Source organism: Canis lupus, chromosome 7, assembly GCF_011100685.1.
Source record: "Canis lupus familiaris isolate Mischka breed German Shepherd chromosome 7, alternate assembly UU_Cfam_GSD_1.0, whole genome shotgun sequence".
In the NCBI taxonomy this organism is placed as follows: Eukaryota; Metazoa; Chordata; class Mammalia; order Carnivora; family Canidae; genus Canis; species Canis lupus.
Window position 1 is genome coordinate 48,055,554 of NC_049228.1, and position 17,759 is coordinate 48,073,312.

A 17,759-nucleotide genomic window follows, 5' to 3' on the forward strand; every position below is an offset into this window, starting at 1 on the left:
GCATGCACTTGCTCTCTCAAATAAATATTTAAACAACTAAAATATATTCCATAGTAATTAGCCTTTGTATCTTAAAAAACCTTAAAGAAAAATAATCAATTAAATAGTAGTGCTTCAAACAACCATAAAAATCATCATAACCTGGTTCCCTCTTATAGACGAGGAAACAGGTTCAGAGCAAAGACAATCCTCCAGGCATGTCTCCTCACCCTCATTCTGGTTCTCCTTTTTCATGCCCCTTACTGCCCAGTAGGGTCCTACAAGGCCAAAAAACAGCATGAAAATGCCTGTCCCTTTAATGTTTTCTTGTCTCTCGAAGAGGCAGAGAGGGAAGAGAGATGTGACAACCTCAGGCTCGTGAGGTGTCATCAACTCCAGGCACCAATTTTGTTAGAATAACTTTAGGTTATTATATCTTCCATTTTTAGTAAAAATTATCTCATATGAAGGGAAAACATTTTTTCTGATGTGCCCAGCATGCCACTAAGATCACAGCAATAATTTATTTGCTGGACTTTGTATGTTGCAATTTGAGCATCATTCAGCTTTCTCTAGAGGTGTAATTAAAACCAGCTAATAAATTAACTAAAAAAGTATGGTTTCTAGAATAGATCCGTAGTGTCTCTTTAAAATCTATGAAATATGAGGACTCTTTACCTCCCTTTTTAGCTTAGGCCAATAGGATACTGAGAGCAATGCTATTGTAAGAAACCTTTCTGGATGATGCATTCAACAAGGGGGTGAGCATGTCAATTAAGGGGAGTTTACTCAAGATTTAAAACATATCACTATTGAGATGTGCTGGACTTACAGCAATTATAGTGTATATTTATGTGCAGAAGAGGTAAAGAGAGGAATAAAAGCACTACTGGTGTACCACTGCCCTGGAGATGCTAGAGAAACCAAAACAACTATGAATTACAGATGTACAAGTCACATCACGCCTAAATCACACAGACTTTGTGACTTTGGCTCACCCAAATCCTCCTCCTTTCTAAGAGCTAATCAGTTTCCATAGAGAATGGGGATAGGACCAGGACACAAAAAGATGGATATTCTTTGAATGGTTTGTCTTGGCCTTTGGCACATATTGCATAATTTATTTTATAGCACATCCTGTGAATTTATTATTTTTTAAAAGGTCAATAATAGAAATTAGTTGTATTCTTCCTCCTGTTTGAGAGGAAAGAGGAATTCTATAGATATAAATATAGGGCCAGAAAAAGTCAAACTAAAAGGATAGATGATTTACTAATTCACAAGTAGTTAATTCACTCACATATAGTCACTTGTTAATTCACTCAACATTCATTTATTCATGTATTCATTAGTATTTTTTAGCTCATGTTGTATACAGCACACCTTGCTTGATGTTTTTTATTATCTTATCAATAATCATATAATAAACCAAAGCATTCATCTATACATTGAAAAATATTTTCTGAGTACCTAACTGTGTCAAGTACTGCACTAAGCTCTGGAGATACCTATACAAAAACAGTGAATGTCCCTGGACTCTTGGAGCATCTAGTCTAATCAGGAAGAAAGAGAGCAATATTTAGATTTATAATTTTAAAATGGGACTATAACCAATACTATGATGGAGAGTTATGGTGTGTAAATATTGTCCAGAATAGCAGAATTTAAGGAGATAAGGACTTCCTCGAAGACATGAAGATTGTTTGGGATATGAAGGAGAAGCACCATTTATTTAGGCCACAAGGAGAGGGATGAAATTAAGGTGTTCCAGACATCAAGAACAGCATGCATATAGGCCCCAAACCAAGTGGATGCATGGTCAGCAGCGATGATTGGTATAGTAGGGATGGAAAAGATAACAGAGGTCTATGACATGAGGAGACAGGAGGAGAAATTGAGAACAAGACCATGCAGGTCTGTTCAGGTGAGAGTTATGAGTTTGGTCTTTATCCTGAGAAAAATAAGAGACTGTTAAAGGATTTAAATGGATGAATTATAAATTGTTTGCCTTTTAAAATGGTAATTCTGGCTCTGGAGAATAGATTGGAAGTAGAATACAGTGAAATACTATAACTGTATTTTGTCAGAAATTATTTAATCTAGTACCTATAATTTACTTAGGGCTAAATAAAAATTTTAGAAAATGGGTCACTCTGGAAAATGTGATGCTGTCATTTTCATAGCAATACCATTCCTTCTTTCCTCCTCTTCACATTGAATTTTACAAAGCCCTTCTCTGAACAGACTAACGAGTTTATTCAGATAAACTGAATAAACTATATCTGTTCAACTCTCTTGGAAAGGATCCTTTTGACTCTATGTAGGAGAGTATGGCTACTGCATGTCACCATTTCACTGAGCATCCTTAGAGTGTTCCCTACTCTGCTGGTATTCCACACATCAGTCCTTTGCTTATTATAACATTTTGATGTCTGCAACACATCTCAATTCATTAAGGCCACTTCTTGGAGACTCAGAACACAATTTGTAGGAAGTGATTGAGGTTATTTTGTTGTGTTATGTTTTATTATAATTGAGAAGCTAATCAAGCTCATAGAGCTGAAGGAAGGAGGAAGATAAAGATATCAAACCTAATTAATAGAGAACAGCATGTGTTTGCTCAATACCTGAAGACTCTTGTCATAAGGGAAGAAGACCAGCAAACCGTCAGAGGTTGTACCTAAGGAAAATGAATGAGGTTAGGGTGTATCATATCCGTGAGAAACAAGAGAATAAGGCATTTAGGTATTGTTGTTTTTTTTTTTTTCTCAAACTTTCTGAGCCTCTAGTTTGACCTTATTGTTGATCTCAGTAGAAAGAAGGAAAGAGAAGGAACACTGTGATCTTTCGTTATATTTCCTGTTTTATTTTTTTTCTACTTCTCTAATTTAATGTAACCTAAATGGGTTCATATTTTCCAAGACAGCTTTATATCCCTTTGGAACTCTGAAGGAGAACAGAAAACAAAAGTAAACAAAGTACCTAAAGACAGCGATGCTTACAAAGTCCAGGTTATTTATCCTATAAAACTAAGCCCTTACTAGGGATGCAGTAAACGAATGCATTTCAAAACAAGTTTTGAGGCTCCCAGCTTAAAATCTTAGGCCCCTCCTCTTCCTTGTTTCCATTTCCTTTGTTATCCCTTCTCATTCAGAAAGAGGTGTCGGATCAGATTTTTTTTAATACACTATAGAAGAGACAAGTAGAGGGTTGGTGTTACCCCTCATCAGCTATCATATAAATATCATTGGGGACCTGTATAAATGACTGTAGAAATTTCAGATAGAAACCCCAAGATCCCAGCAAACAGTACTGATTAAAATGAATTTGGGTAGATGGGGCATAAACTTACTATTCCCTGATTCTTTCCTATAAATAAAATATTCTTGAAATTCTTCATCAGACATTGATAATTCTGAAAACTGTAAGACCAGTTAGGAAACTCAGGAACTGAGTAATGACAATTTAAGTTCCCAGAGTCTCTTTATTATTTCTCATATACTCCCAGACGATATACTAGACAGGAAGAAAGGAAAGAGGTAGGGAAGACAGATAGGGAAGAGTAAAGCCCAAAAGAGACAAAACAGGGAGTCCCAGGCTCTGCTTCATAACCAAGGCCCCAGCAATTGCCCAATCAGCCAGCAACAGAACAGCACCAGTAGACCTTAACTATATAAGCTTCTACTTCACAAATGAGCAGGGCAGCAATTTGATCCACTAGCAGTAGGAAACCCCAAGCCATCACAGTTCCACTTTGGAACCAGGGCATTACGAGTAGAGGACTACCATCACTAGGAGCTACAGCAAAACTTCAAAACAACTTCCACCCCATAACTGGAGCCCTATGTGGCAATTTAATCTGGAAGTGACAGCATCAGCAGAGCCCTGCTTCTTTGCCCTCTACCTAGTGTTACAGAGACACCCAGAATCAGTGGCTTCTGTCCTCTTGCTTACATAGAACAGGGACTAGAGATAGAAAGGAGGTGCCTTTTGCCCATGTACATAACACCAGCAGAGACAGAGTCCCACCACTACCAGAATAATGAAGCAGAGCAAATTAACATTGTAAGGGATCTGTAAACTGTCATTGGAATGAAACCCCATAAAAGTGGAACAGAACTATATACTGTACCTAAGCAACATAACTATCTGAATTGGAAATTAAGTAGGATCAACAATCTTTTATCCAAATAACTAATGTGTCCAGGATATAACAGATACCAAAAATGAGGAAAATCATGATCTGAATAAGAAGAGACAATCAACTGGTGCCAATATCATGATGATTCAGATGTTGAAATTATCTTAAAAGGATTTGAATGCAGCTATCATAAAAATGCTTCAACAACTAGTTATGAATTCTCTTGAAACAAAGGAAAAAACAGAAAAACTAAGCAAAGAAATATTTTTTTAAAAAAGAACCATATGGAAAGCATAAAAGAATACAATAACTGAAATTAAAAAATAAAAAACATTCACCAAATGATCTCAAAAGTAGGATGGAGAGGATAGAGGATAGAATTAGTAAATCTGAAAATAGATCAACAGAATTCACCCAATGTAAACAAGAGAAATAAGACTGAAACAAAAGAACCGTCTCTTGTGTACAGTGAAGAAAACCATCAAGAAAATAAAAGGCAAGCTACTGAATGGGAAAAGATATCTGCAAACAACATATTCAATAAAAAGTTGATATCCAAAATATACTTAACAAACTTATACAACTCAACACCAGGGAAAAAATATGATTAAAATGGGCAGAGGATTTGAATAAGCATTTTTCTAAAGAAGACAACAAACACATGAAAAGATGCTCAACATCACTAATCACCAAGCATATGCAAACTAAAACCTCAATGAGATATCACCTCATACCAGTCAGAAAGGCCAGTATCAAAAAGACAAAAAATGACAAGTGGTGAGGACATGGAGCAAAAGGAGCCCCACATACACTGTTGGTGGGAATGTAAATTGGTGCAGCCACTGTGGAAAACAGTACAGAGGCTCCTCAAGAAATTAAAAATAGAATTACCATATGATCCAGTAATTCCACTACTGAGTATTTACCTAAAGAAAATGAAAACATTAATTCAAATATAACCCCTATGTTACTGCAACATCAATTATAATAACCAAAATAAGGAAACAACTTAAGTGTCCACCAATAGGTTAATGGATAAAGAGGATGTGGTGTATCACACACACACATGCACACACAAAATGGAAAATTACTAGGCCATAGAAAAAAATGAGATCTTGCCATTTGGGACAACATGGATGGACCTAGAGGGTACTATGCTAAGTGAAATAAGTCAGAAAGGGAAAAACAAATTCCATATGATTTCACTTATATGTGGAATCTACAAACAAAGAAATAAACAACAAAAAGATCCAGAAACAGACCCATATATAGAACAAACTAATGATTGCCACAGAGAAGGGGGGGTTGGGCAAAATGGGTGAAAGGGAGGGGGAAGTATAGCATTCCATTTATGGAATGAATAAGTCATAGGGATGAAAAGTACAGCAAAGGAATACATACAATCAATAGTATTTTACTAGCATTGTATAGTGACAGATGGTAGTTATCCTTCTGGTAAGCGCAGCATGATGTATAGAGTTGCTGAATCATTATGTTGTATATCCGAAACTAATGTAACATTGTATGTCAATTACACTCAAAAAAAGAGAGACAGAGAGAACAGAGCATCAGCATTCTGTGGCTTAATGACAAAAGATCTAACACTCATTTTATCAAAGTCCCAGAAAAAGAGAAGAGCAGACTGAAAAATTATTCAGAGAAGTTATGGTGGAAAACTTCTCAAACTGAGTGAAATGCATAAACATATAGATACAAAAAGCTGAGAAAACTATAAACAGGATAAGCCCAAAGAAATCTATATTAAGATACATCATGATTAAAGTAAAAACAAAGGAAAAAAGTCTTTAAAGTAACTGGAGAGAAATGACACATTAACAGGAAAAGATAAAACAATGTCCACGATAGGCAATGTCTCACGTGAAACAAAGGAGACCAGAGGGAAGTGGCATAACATTTTTCAAATAGTGAAAGAAAAGAACTGGCCAACCAAATCTTATATCGGGTGAAATGATCTTCTAGGGAAGGGAAATAGACCCATTCTCAGATGACAGGAAAGGAAGAAAATTTGCTGCTAACAGATGTTTTAGGTCTAGCACTTAGAATGGCTACAGGAAGCTCTTCAGAGAGAAATAAAATGGTAGTGTCTGGGACCTTCAGAAAGGAGAGGGCTGGGTAAATGCAGAAGAGGTTAGACAGAAGGAAAGTCTGCCCAGAGGACTGTTCTTGGGATAGGCTGCTTTGTGGACCAGGGCATGGCAAGACGATCAAGGAAACGTTCTCAGGGTCTTCTCTTCCTCTTCCATTATGTCTGTTTTATCTATCCTTTTAATCCTATTAAACATGCTTCCTATTTTGTTCTTTCAAAATTGCCTATCACTTAATCCTCACTAATTTCAAACAAATGGTCTTAACCAAATAAACAGTATGGTATTAGGCAAGTCACAATTTTTCTAAGCCTCAATTTCTTAATCTGTAAAATGAAAATAATAGAAAATACTATTTCACAGATGGGCATGAATAATAAATGAGGTTATGTATATTAAAAAAAAAAACCTTGCATAGTTTCTTATACAGTGGGAGTTAAATGAATAAGTAAATAAATAAATGTAGCTAGTGTTGGTGAAATAACACATTTGTACTCTGGACTTTCCATAGAAAAGAAGAGAAAGTCTTGCCATAATGTACTTCAAAAGAGAGTACATGGGTCCATTTGGAAAATTATATTAGCCTTCTTCCTTTTAGAAATGAATCAGCCAGCATGCTTGCAGCAAAACAAAAATAATTTATGATCCTTAAAAGACAGAATCAAGGGGAATCTTTATTTTTCCTTTTGCACTCTACAAAGGAAGGTCAAAAAGGAAGGTTCTCCCTCTAAAACTTCAGCCTGATGTGTACCACTGCTAAAATGCCCAGAAAGTGAAGAATGAAGTCTCAAAAGGATGTAAGGTATGCCCAACTCTATTGAAAGGCAGATCACTGCTGCCTATGTCTCATTTCTTAATCAAGTCACCGACCTTTAAGTAAATCAAGGCATTAAAAAAAAAAAAAAAGAACTTTTCCACTGATGTCATAACATCAGTAAACTTATTAAATGCTCTATAATTAAACCGATGTTGAACATGCAATTTCCCCAGTGTAGTTGAACAGCCAACAGGCTTGAAACCAATGCCCTTGTGATGCACAGATCTGTTTAGTTCTATTTTAATTATTCAAGGAAATAAAATCTAAAAGGTCTTTGATGAATATTGCTTAAATGTTTAAGCAGGCACATTCCAGGGGATATGTAACAGAACACAACATAATTGCAGGGAAGAGGAAAAGAAAAAGGCATCTCAATTTCAAATATGTTGTATTTCACATAGGCTCCAAATTCCACTGAAACACGAATAACAAATTTAAGTCTTCAGAAAGAATCTAAGGACTCCATATTATGAAAAAGAGAAAGAATTCAGAATGGGAAAAAAATATATTCATTTGTAGATTGGCCTTTCTAAAAAAACAAAAAATCAATCCTAAGAACGGAAATTCAATTTAAAAGAAAAATTCATTCAAGACTAATTATTTAGTTTGCAAAGAGATTCTTCAATTACATTGGTATTCACTTTAGTAAATGCAGTCCTCACCCTGACCTTGTGCATTTAAAAGACTTTTATATTTGGAGACACTAAAAGCCCTGAAAAGCATATCCAGAGCCAAGGGCCAAATAGAAGAGAGAACAGAAGAGAAATATGGTCAAAAAGTCGAGACCTGGATTAATAGCATTAGGGTTAAGATCACAAGACTTATGAAAGATCAATGAAAAGGGAAATGGCTAAGGGGAAAGATGGGAAGAATAGAAGCAAACAGCTTTATTATATTTGAAGAATTAAGTCTAAATAGGGTAGAGAAAACAACTGGAGGCACACAGAAATTCATTAAAAAAAGCAAAATCAAATCTTACCACTCTTGTTCAAAACCACTAAAGGCTCCCCATCACTGCAAAGCTTTAATGCAGATCATAAAGTCCTATATGAACAGGCACCCTCTCTCTTTCTCCCAGCACTTTGGGTCTACTGATGGAACCCAGTCCTCACATTATACTTATAATTGAATTCAACCCAACAGTTTCTTTACCTTCGATATCAGTTCAAATTATTTGAGCAACAGAATATCCAACTCAGAAGAATTTAAACCATAAAAGAGCTTTGTCACGTTACATAAAAATAAGGCTAAGGTAGGACGGCTCTGGGGTCAATCCCAGTGGGTTAATTTAGGGTCTCGAAAAGTGTCTTGAAAAAGACACATATTCTTGGGAGTTGAGCTTTTACTCTGTCATTCTTAATGTTTGACTAGCTATTTCACAGTCACAAGACGGCTGCAGTATCACATCCGCCTGCAACTATATCCATAAGAAAAGACAGTATCCCTTTGCTATTACTTTAAGAGATAAGAACTCCTCCCAGAAGCAACATCTGCACTTATTCTCACATCTCATTGATCAGAATGACATCACATGTCAGTGGTAAGGGGACTGTTGCTACCATGATTGATTTAGACACAGCAAGATTTGCCGTCTGATCCAGCCTTTCTTGAAATGCAAAGCCTTTTGTTCTATGACAAAATCAGAGTTAGCTTAGCAGGGAATGGCTGCTGCTGGGGAAGGGGGGGGAAGTAGGCTTCTGAGTAGTTTACCACAGCTGCACCTCCTCTATATGCCAGGGACTTCTCTGTTAGCCAGGTAATATCCATGAGGGAATTTTAATATGGGTAATTCTACCTATAAATCTTTCCTGTTTCAGTTTTTGTGTCAAGGCATTCCTCTAAGGAATTCATCAGCGAGGGAGATTTTGTAGTTCATATTTTGTCTCCCTAAGGCCCAGAACTATGAAGGACTACCCTTGCATTCATACAATTTACCTATAAACGATAACGTGCTAAAGTGCAGAGGAAATGAGTGACATCTGTCAGTATATGTCAGTCTTTTAAAACAAAGAAGGAAATGTGTTATTTTGATGTATTCTTTTCTCCATTTTTCTAATTAGTCTGTATTTTTTCTTCAATATTTTGGAACTTCTGATATTGAAAGAATAAGATATTCATTACTTTGCAAAAAGAAAGATCAATATGACATTACTTAGATACTTCACTGCACCCAGTACATTCTTGAAAACTGGTTTGCATAAGATCATTTTTTAAAAATTTATTAAATGAAAGCTACCCTTCGAAGGATTTTATGTATGTATGTGTATATATATATGTAAATATATGTGTGTGTATGTATATATACCCACATGCACATACACCCATGCAAATTATGTATGGTTAGTATAAAGTTTCATGTACAATAATTTGTTTTCACTAAATTATTTATCAACATAATTCTTGATGACCACAGAATAGTCCATTATATTTACCTATAATACTTAATCATTCATCTAATTTTGAATATTTAATTTGTTTAGACTTTCAATGTCAGGACTATCACAGTGATGGCATATTTATACATGATTTTTGTCTGCTTTTCAAATTATGTCCTAAAGATTTTGGACAAATTGCTAAATGTGGCAAACTGTTTCCCAGTAAAAGTACCTCACATCAATTTACAATCCCCAAAAGATGCTATGAATAACAATTTATTTCAGCTATAAGTACAGCTAGAACCTGCTATGGGGCAAGATATAAAACACCAGCAATTTTTTTTTTAAGATTTACTTTTCTTATCATTCTAGTTTCAGGCTGGAGTATTCAAATGTTTCTCTCTTCTGCCCTGTTCAAAAGTCAACTCTCAACGAAAAATTAATTTCACTAAATTTCTAAGTGTAGTAGGGTAGCATAAGGGCTGAATGTCACATGAATACAGACATAGATCTGTACACACTTTTGCTCCTTGACTGAGTTCTCTCCTGTTGGCAGGTCCAGGAACCTCTAACTGTTCCCTGTCATCACTAGCCATCCACTCCCTGGTCAGGCTGACTTCAGCAGACGCCCGTCTTCATGGAAGGTGCATCTCCATGCCATTCAGATGATGTTGCCTAGATGTTCCAGAGACTGCCTTGTCTGAAACTGGACTCAGAGGAAAAACTTTGGGTCTTCAAAGTAATCTATTTGTTGGAATTGGTAAAGGCAACATAAAACAGGATATATAGCTAGCTGACTGGGAAGCTATCAACAAACTTGCCACCTTCTGGCCAGTGTATCTGCTCCCCTTTTTCTACATCTGTCAACCATATTCATTCTCACTTCTTTGCTATTCATTCTTACTTTATCTCCTGCCTTGCACTAGCCCTGAATCCCAATACCCTAACCTCATTCTTAGATGAAATATAGATAAGATAGTATATAGATAAGATGTCTATATCTGGTCTCTTGAACAGCACCTGAGAGTTAGACATACAATGTGAATTCTTTGAAACGTCAGAATAAAATCCTTTTTATTATAAATCAATATGTATTTATTATAGAGAAATGATAAAATAAAGAAAAATAAAAGCCCCCTGTAATCCTTGTGATCAGAGAGAGCTATCAGTAACACTTTGGTATATAGCCTTGCAAATCTATACTTTGAAGTATCTTTTATGATTTCTTTATAAAAATGAGATTGTGCTCAGAATTCTTCTGTGTGAACTTCTTGTTTTCCCTAAAAATATACTGGGAAAAATGTTCATTCTTACATTTTTATAGTATCTATTTCAATGACTAGAATATTTTTAATGGACTCCCAGTATCCTAACATTAAAGGTAACACAATTTATCTAAAGCAACTTTCCATTGTTGGAGACTTAGCCATATTTCAACATTTTACAATTACAAATAGAATTACATTGAACAGTGTGCCATTTTTAGCTGAGTGCCAGTGAGGGATGATTAAGGAAGCCTTAGGGTCCTTAGGAGACCTGAACTCTTGTCATGGTTCTACCGCTCACCACACAGACAGCTATGGGAAGCCAAGGAACCTCGGTGGCCTTGAGCTTTCCTTTGTCAAATAAAATGTACAGTGAAATGATATCTAAGTTATTTTTGGTGTGAGGATGATGATTTGGCATCAGGCAAACAATTTATCTTCTTTTATAAGTCTTTATTAATCCTTCTGCTTGATTCTATGCTATTTACCTGTGTTTCTCACTAAAGTGTTTGTATCAGTTTTCTGTGGCTGCTGTAAAAAATTATAACAAACTTAATGGCTTACAACAACAGAAATGTATCCTCTCATAGACCTAGAGGCTATAAGTTCCAAAATCAAGGTGTTGGCAGAACTATGCTCACCCCCAAAGCCTCTAGGAAAAAATTCCTCATTGCCTCTTCTAGCCTCTGGTGGCTCCGGGAATTTTTAGGCTTGTCACATCATTCAACTCTCTGTCTCTCTGGTCACATTGCTTTCTCCTCTTTTGTCATAAGACTCCCTATGCCACTCTCCTATAAGGATACATGTGACTGCAGTTAGAGCCAATCCAGATTATCCAGGATAAGCACTTCCTCTCAAGATTCTTAACCATATATTTTATCACATGTGGTATTATGGACTAAACGTTTGTGTCCCTCTAAGATTTGTATGTTGAAATTCTAATTCCCAGTGTGATGGTGTTAGCAACTGAGGCCTTTGAGAGGTGATTAGGTCATTAGAATAAAGCCCTCATGAATAGGATTAGTGTCCTATAGAAGAGACATAAGAGCTTGCTGTGCTCTCTACCATGTGAGGACATGAGAAAACAGTCATCTAGAATCCAGGAAGAGTGCCATCATCACATACCAGACCCGCCAGCACCTTGATCTAGGAAATTTCCCTGCCTTGAGAACTGTGAGAAATAAATTTCTGTTGTTTAAGCCACCCATATATGGTCTTGTATTACAGCAGCCCAAACAGACTAAGCCATATAGTAATGTTCAACTTTTGCCGCATAAGGTAATATGCTTGGGTTTCAGGGACTGGTGTGCAGATAGGGCTTTTTGGAGGCCACAATTCAGGCCAGTAGTGCATTCAATTTAAACTATGTGTTTCTGAGCTGTGCTTCATGATCAGGGCCAGCTGCATACATTGAAGTTGAAACAAACTCACTCCTGCTAGGAATATCTGACTTAGAACTCTATAAGCTAACTGATTTCAATAAAAATTTGCATTTAAGTATTCATTTTTATTAAGGACTTGCCTATGTTGAGAAAACTACCAACAGACTGGCTGGGTTATATGGAAGGTGAGCAGTGAGATGGGGCAGAGGAGGAAGCTAGACAGTTTGGAAGGGTATCTCTCAGGAAAGCATTTTTTAGAATACCAAGCAGATTGGGTTTTATTTTGAATGATATAAAAGACCTTCCAGAAGGATATAGCAGTGTGAAAAATAGATTGAAATGGACAAGACCAAGAGCAAAAGTCTAGTTAAGAGGCTCTTGTAGCAAATTAATGGATAAATGATGGGTAACTGAGCTATAAAAGACATGAAAGAGGAAGAAATGAGAAAAATCTTCATGAGTGATTAGAAGGGAGCATCCTTGGCCTCTCAACTCATCTGTTTTAAAAGTAGCTCCTCATAGTAATTCGGCATTAATTTCCTTTCACTTGGGCTATTTAACATGGTGTTTTGAAAGGCTCCATACGTAATAATAACAGTTATGTTTTGTGTGGCCACAAGGCAGGATGCTTATTTGATTGTCAATCATCCATTCCACAATCCATTTGGCATTGTGCCATAAGCAGTGGCCTGGAAAGCCCTCAGAGGGTCCTGCCAACAAGAGCAGTTGGCGATCACACAAATGAGTGAGTGCGGAGTGATTCACAAAGAGAAACAGTATCAGCAATTTAGCAGGAATTGGTGAAGACAGGCGTGTCAAAATCCTGCTTCAGGTCATTTGGTCCCCTTTGCCCCCACAAAGCTGAATTACGTGATATTTAAGGTCATATGAGCCTACATTCTACAGGAGCATTTTCCTTTTTCCTTCAAGGAAGCACAAGTTTCTTACCCTCCATGCTAAAAAGCAAAACAGAGTTATGCACACATCTGACCTGATCATTACCACCTCCTCCACCAGTGGGAGAATAGAGTCAATGAACAAAAGACTATTAAGTGTGTTAGAGCAGAGAGGTGACTAGAGAAAATCAAACATGAGCTCCTTTTTTAAACATTGAAGATAATATCCAGAGATGATAAGTTATCTGAATATTTGCATAAAATCATAAATCTAGTAAACAGCAATGCTATGACTTCAATCTAGTTTCTTTCTCTCTCTCTCTCTCTCTCTTTTTTTTTTTTTTTAGATTTCATTTATTTATTTATGAGAGACACAGAGACATAGAGAGAGGGAGAAGCAGGCTCCCTGTGAGAGCCCGAGGTGGGACTTGATCCCAGAACCCTGGGATCATGCCCTGATCCAAAGGCAGATGCTCAACCACTGAACCACTCAGGTGCACCTAGTTTCTTATTACAAACACATTGTCTTTTCTGGTACTCCAGATTTACTTGGTTTTATCCAGTCACTAAGCTAAACAGATGCCTGCAGTTAGGTCTTGATGAATAGTTTAGAAATGTGAGATACAGTGTCAGGTCTATTGGTGACTGAATTTTTTGATCATGAAAACATTTTACATTTCTCTGGACTTTGGATTTGCCTTTTTCAAAAAACAAGAATAGTGAACCCTACCGAACTCCCTATTGTAAGGAACAAATGAGGTTAAACAAAGAAAAATTTATTTCATTAGGGAAAATTTGTCACTGTATTCCTTAAATTCATGTAAATTGTTAGGAATATCATGGGAATGCTGAAGCAGGATGCCAGCTTCAGGTGGAGATGACTTGGATAGGAATGCAGAACAGAGATTATCATCATGGAATCGAGATGTTATTGGGCCAGAGATTTGGACAGGTGATTTGGAGATTCTAATTCTTATGAATAATAACTGCTGATAATCACATTTGGTTAGGGGAAACAGAGGAAGAAGAAATAGTAGTAAAGTATTTAGAGAGATCAAGTGGAATGAGCAGGACAGGAAGGAAAAAAGAGCAGAGTTGCTAGAAAAATAGTCATTTTTTACAATGAGCTCTAAGTCTAATAAAAATGAGCCTGCACTATAGCCTGAAGTGTATGTCAGGTCTACAAAAGGATTTGGGAGAATGATGAGAAATCCTTAGAAATAAGTGAGACAGGATATGCCTGGGTTTAGATGCAGTCATTGTGAAAAAGGATGCTAAATCTCTTAGAAGGCAAAAGTTCTGTTTTAAAATCTTTTTCGTGTCCTGTTATTTTTGTGAGTCTAGTGAAATATAATAAATATTTACCTACACATGTGTGATTGGGTTCTTACACCTATATGTCCACCTACATACACCCACTCAACATGCCTACAACTACACTTACAGAGCCTTACCCCAGAACATACATAATTTCATGGAATTCATAGATTCCCTGAAGTTGGTCTTTAGACTGCTAGACAAAAAATCCTTCCATCCAGCTCTAGACATTAGCCAGAATCTTTGTTAATATGATCTGGTGGTAATTTACCTAAGTAACAGAGAAAGAAAAATTCTAAGAGATCACGGAAATACACAACACAGCATAACAAAATGAAAGTCTACCCATGACTCTTTAGGTAACTATATTTATCAACCCATAACCCTGAGGTAAATGGTTTCCAACAATTCTACTCATTTATAATAGTGCTCACTGTATCCCGTGTGATAGTTGGTAAGTTATGTAAAAAGCTGGTTACAGCAAGATAGTTTAAAAAAAAACAACTCATATACATCTGAACACAATATTTATAAATACATACACCTATACTAATTACCTACCGATCCTTTCTATTTTGTAATTTTGACGAGCTTGGTCCTGATTGAATGAAGGAAAATGATTTTTGCAGGTCCAAGTTTTTTGCATTATGAACTAAGAGCACATTAATTTTAGAATCAAAATGCCTGAATGGTATGCCTGGACCAAATGCTCAAAGCTGAGAGGTCACATTCTACTTAAATTAGATGAGTGTTACTTTCTGAAACCTCAAGGGACTGTTAGTTTTGAATGAAGTATGTGTCCAAAGTATTTAATAAAATGATGATGATATAACAGGTATTCAGTAAATAATTTGTCATGGCAAAATAAGAGTAATGATAACTTTGAATGTAAGTCAGGAATCAGACAGGTTCTAACTGCACAGAAAGCAAAGAGATACACAGATTCAAAGAAGTGAGGAAGAGATACAAAAAAGAAAACTGGATAGCTGACCATCAGAGAGTTATAAACATGGTGGTGTGTGGTGGTGTGAGGCAACAAAAATAAGAGTCTACTTCTCTGAAGGCTTTTACCTGGATATTCTCTAGCTTACAGATAGAAGCATAAGGCCCTGACTGGTGTCTTTGTGGCCCTGACCACAAAGAATTAGTTCAGATTCAGGATGATTTTTAATCAAAAGATAAGGCAGAGAGAATTCTTTTTTTAAAAAGATTTTATTTATTTATTCATATGAGAGAGAGAGAGAGACAGAGAGAGAGAGAGAGGCAGAGACATAGGCAGAGGGAGAAGCAAGCTCCATGCAGGGAGCCCAATGTAGGACTCGATCCTGGGTCTCTAGGAACACACCCTGAGCCAAAGGCAGGTGCTAAACTGCTGAGCCACCCGGGTGTCCCAGGCAGAGAGAATTCTGAACAAGAGTCAGCAAGTGGCTTGTGACTCCTGACACCAGAATCCTTATTCAACCTGAGAAAATAATTGAAATATTTTGGCTTAATTTCCTTATCTTTAAAGATAAGGCTGAAAAATACCAGCCTAAACATTATCAGTTATTCTTCCTTCTCCTCTTGTCTAAATTTTCTTCAAAATAGTTTTTGCCTATTTCTATCATAGATCAATGTATAATTTATATGGGGCTTTGAAAAATATTTGAAAACAGCTCTCAGGAACCCTGGATTAAAAATCACTAGATAAAATAATGCCCAAGCTAATTTTCTTCCAGTTTTCCAAAAATTTATGATTTTAATATATTCTATCAATATACCTATGTGGCTAATAAACAGCATAATCTGCTAGGAACAAAAATGTCTTTTTCTTTGCCTTTTATTATGTGCAAAAGAAATATATATGTATATGTATATATAAAGACTTTAAGGTAATCACAGCTAGTGGCATAAATGAGACTAGGACATAAAATAAACTTTTACTACCTTTCAAATAACCATTTTCCCCTTTGTCTCTTGGACCAGCACATAAGCTTTCAGTCTGCTCAGGAACCGGAACACACATAAATGCAGTTTTTGTGTGCATACACCAGGATTTTATCTGTGTCATTAAATTCACATGTCAGACTACTCGTGTTGTAAAACCAAAGGAAGGAGACTGAAATGAGCATTTAAAAAAGTCAATGTTATTTGTCCTGTAAGGAAATGATTTCTTATAATACAAGGCAGAAAGGGACAAAAAAAACCCTGAACTACTAAAACGCTAATCTCTTGGTCTACCTACAGACTAACCCCAAGCAAAAGATGGAATCTTTTCCTTATATTCAAGGAAAGGATGCCTTTCAGAAGTCGGAATTGAAAAGGAATTTAAACCTCTTAACTCTGATTGAGAGTTGAAAGAAACTAAGTTTGTTGACTGACTTGACAACAATACAGTGAGACAAGATGAGAGTCTAAGCTAGAGCTCATGTGTTCATTTTTCTCATGGAAGTCTTTTAACAGAGATTTTTAAGAACATGGTAGTTAGACATCTATTCATCTGGATGGCCTGATTTTCAGTGAGATTTGAAAAAAAAAATTAGGAGCCAATGTCATTTGCAAAAAATAATTCAACAGTCAAGTTTCAACTCAAGTCAACAAACATGTAGTGGAGTGAGTTACTTATTTGCAGTTACTTCGTGTAAGGCACTTTGAAGAACATAGAGATAAGATACTATCCCAATACAACATTATTAGGAGGTCAAAATAATTATAATAAAAAATGTATAGTAAGTGCCCTTGGAGAAGAACAAAAAAATGACAGTTGAGTCTCAAAAAGAAGGAACAGTACCTGAATTCAATAACATAGAAAAACTCCAAATTAAGGAGTAGAATAACAATACCAAAGAGAAATGGTTATTAAATGCTAACATATCAAGCACTAAGTGCTTTACGTGTACTGTCTTAATCTCTATATCAATTCTTTGAAATAGGCAAATTTTTTAGATGTAAGGATGTTACTCACTTGGAGTCACACAACTTTCAATGAGTAGTGTCAGAACTCAAATTCAGCTCCATTTATGTCTAAGTCAAAACATTTAAACCCTAGGAGCCACAGTGAATGAGATGTGCTTGGAACTCTGGGATGGTTTGGTGGGAAGGGCTCTTTTTTTTCCTTCCATGCTTCAGAAAACCACAGGTAAGGACTTAGCCTGAAAACACAATTTCAGCAAGAAATCTAGTTTCACGTAGACTGAAACCTAAGGTATATATAGAAATAAAGTGTGACAAATTTAGAAAAACACATTGAAATGGACTTTGGGGATCAGACTTAAAGGTTTATATTTCACTTCTTAATAAATGAAATTCCAGGGGTACCTAGGTGGCTCAGTGATTGAGCCTTTGGCTCAGGTCATGATCCTGGGGCCCTGGGATCAAGTTCCACATCAGGCTCCCTGCAGGGAACTTGCTTCTTCCCCTCCCTATGTCTCTGCCTCTCTCTTATAAATAAATAAATAAAGTCTTAAACAAAACAAAACAAAACAAATGAGATCCCAAAGAAA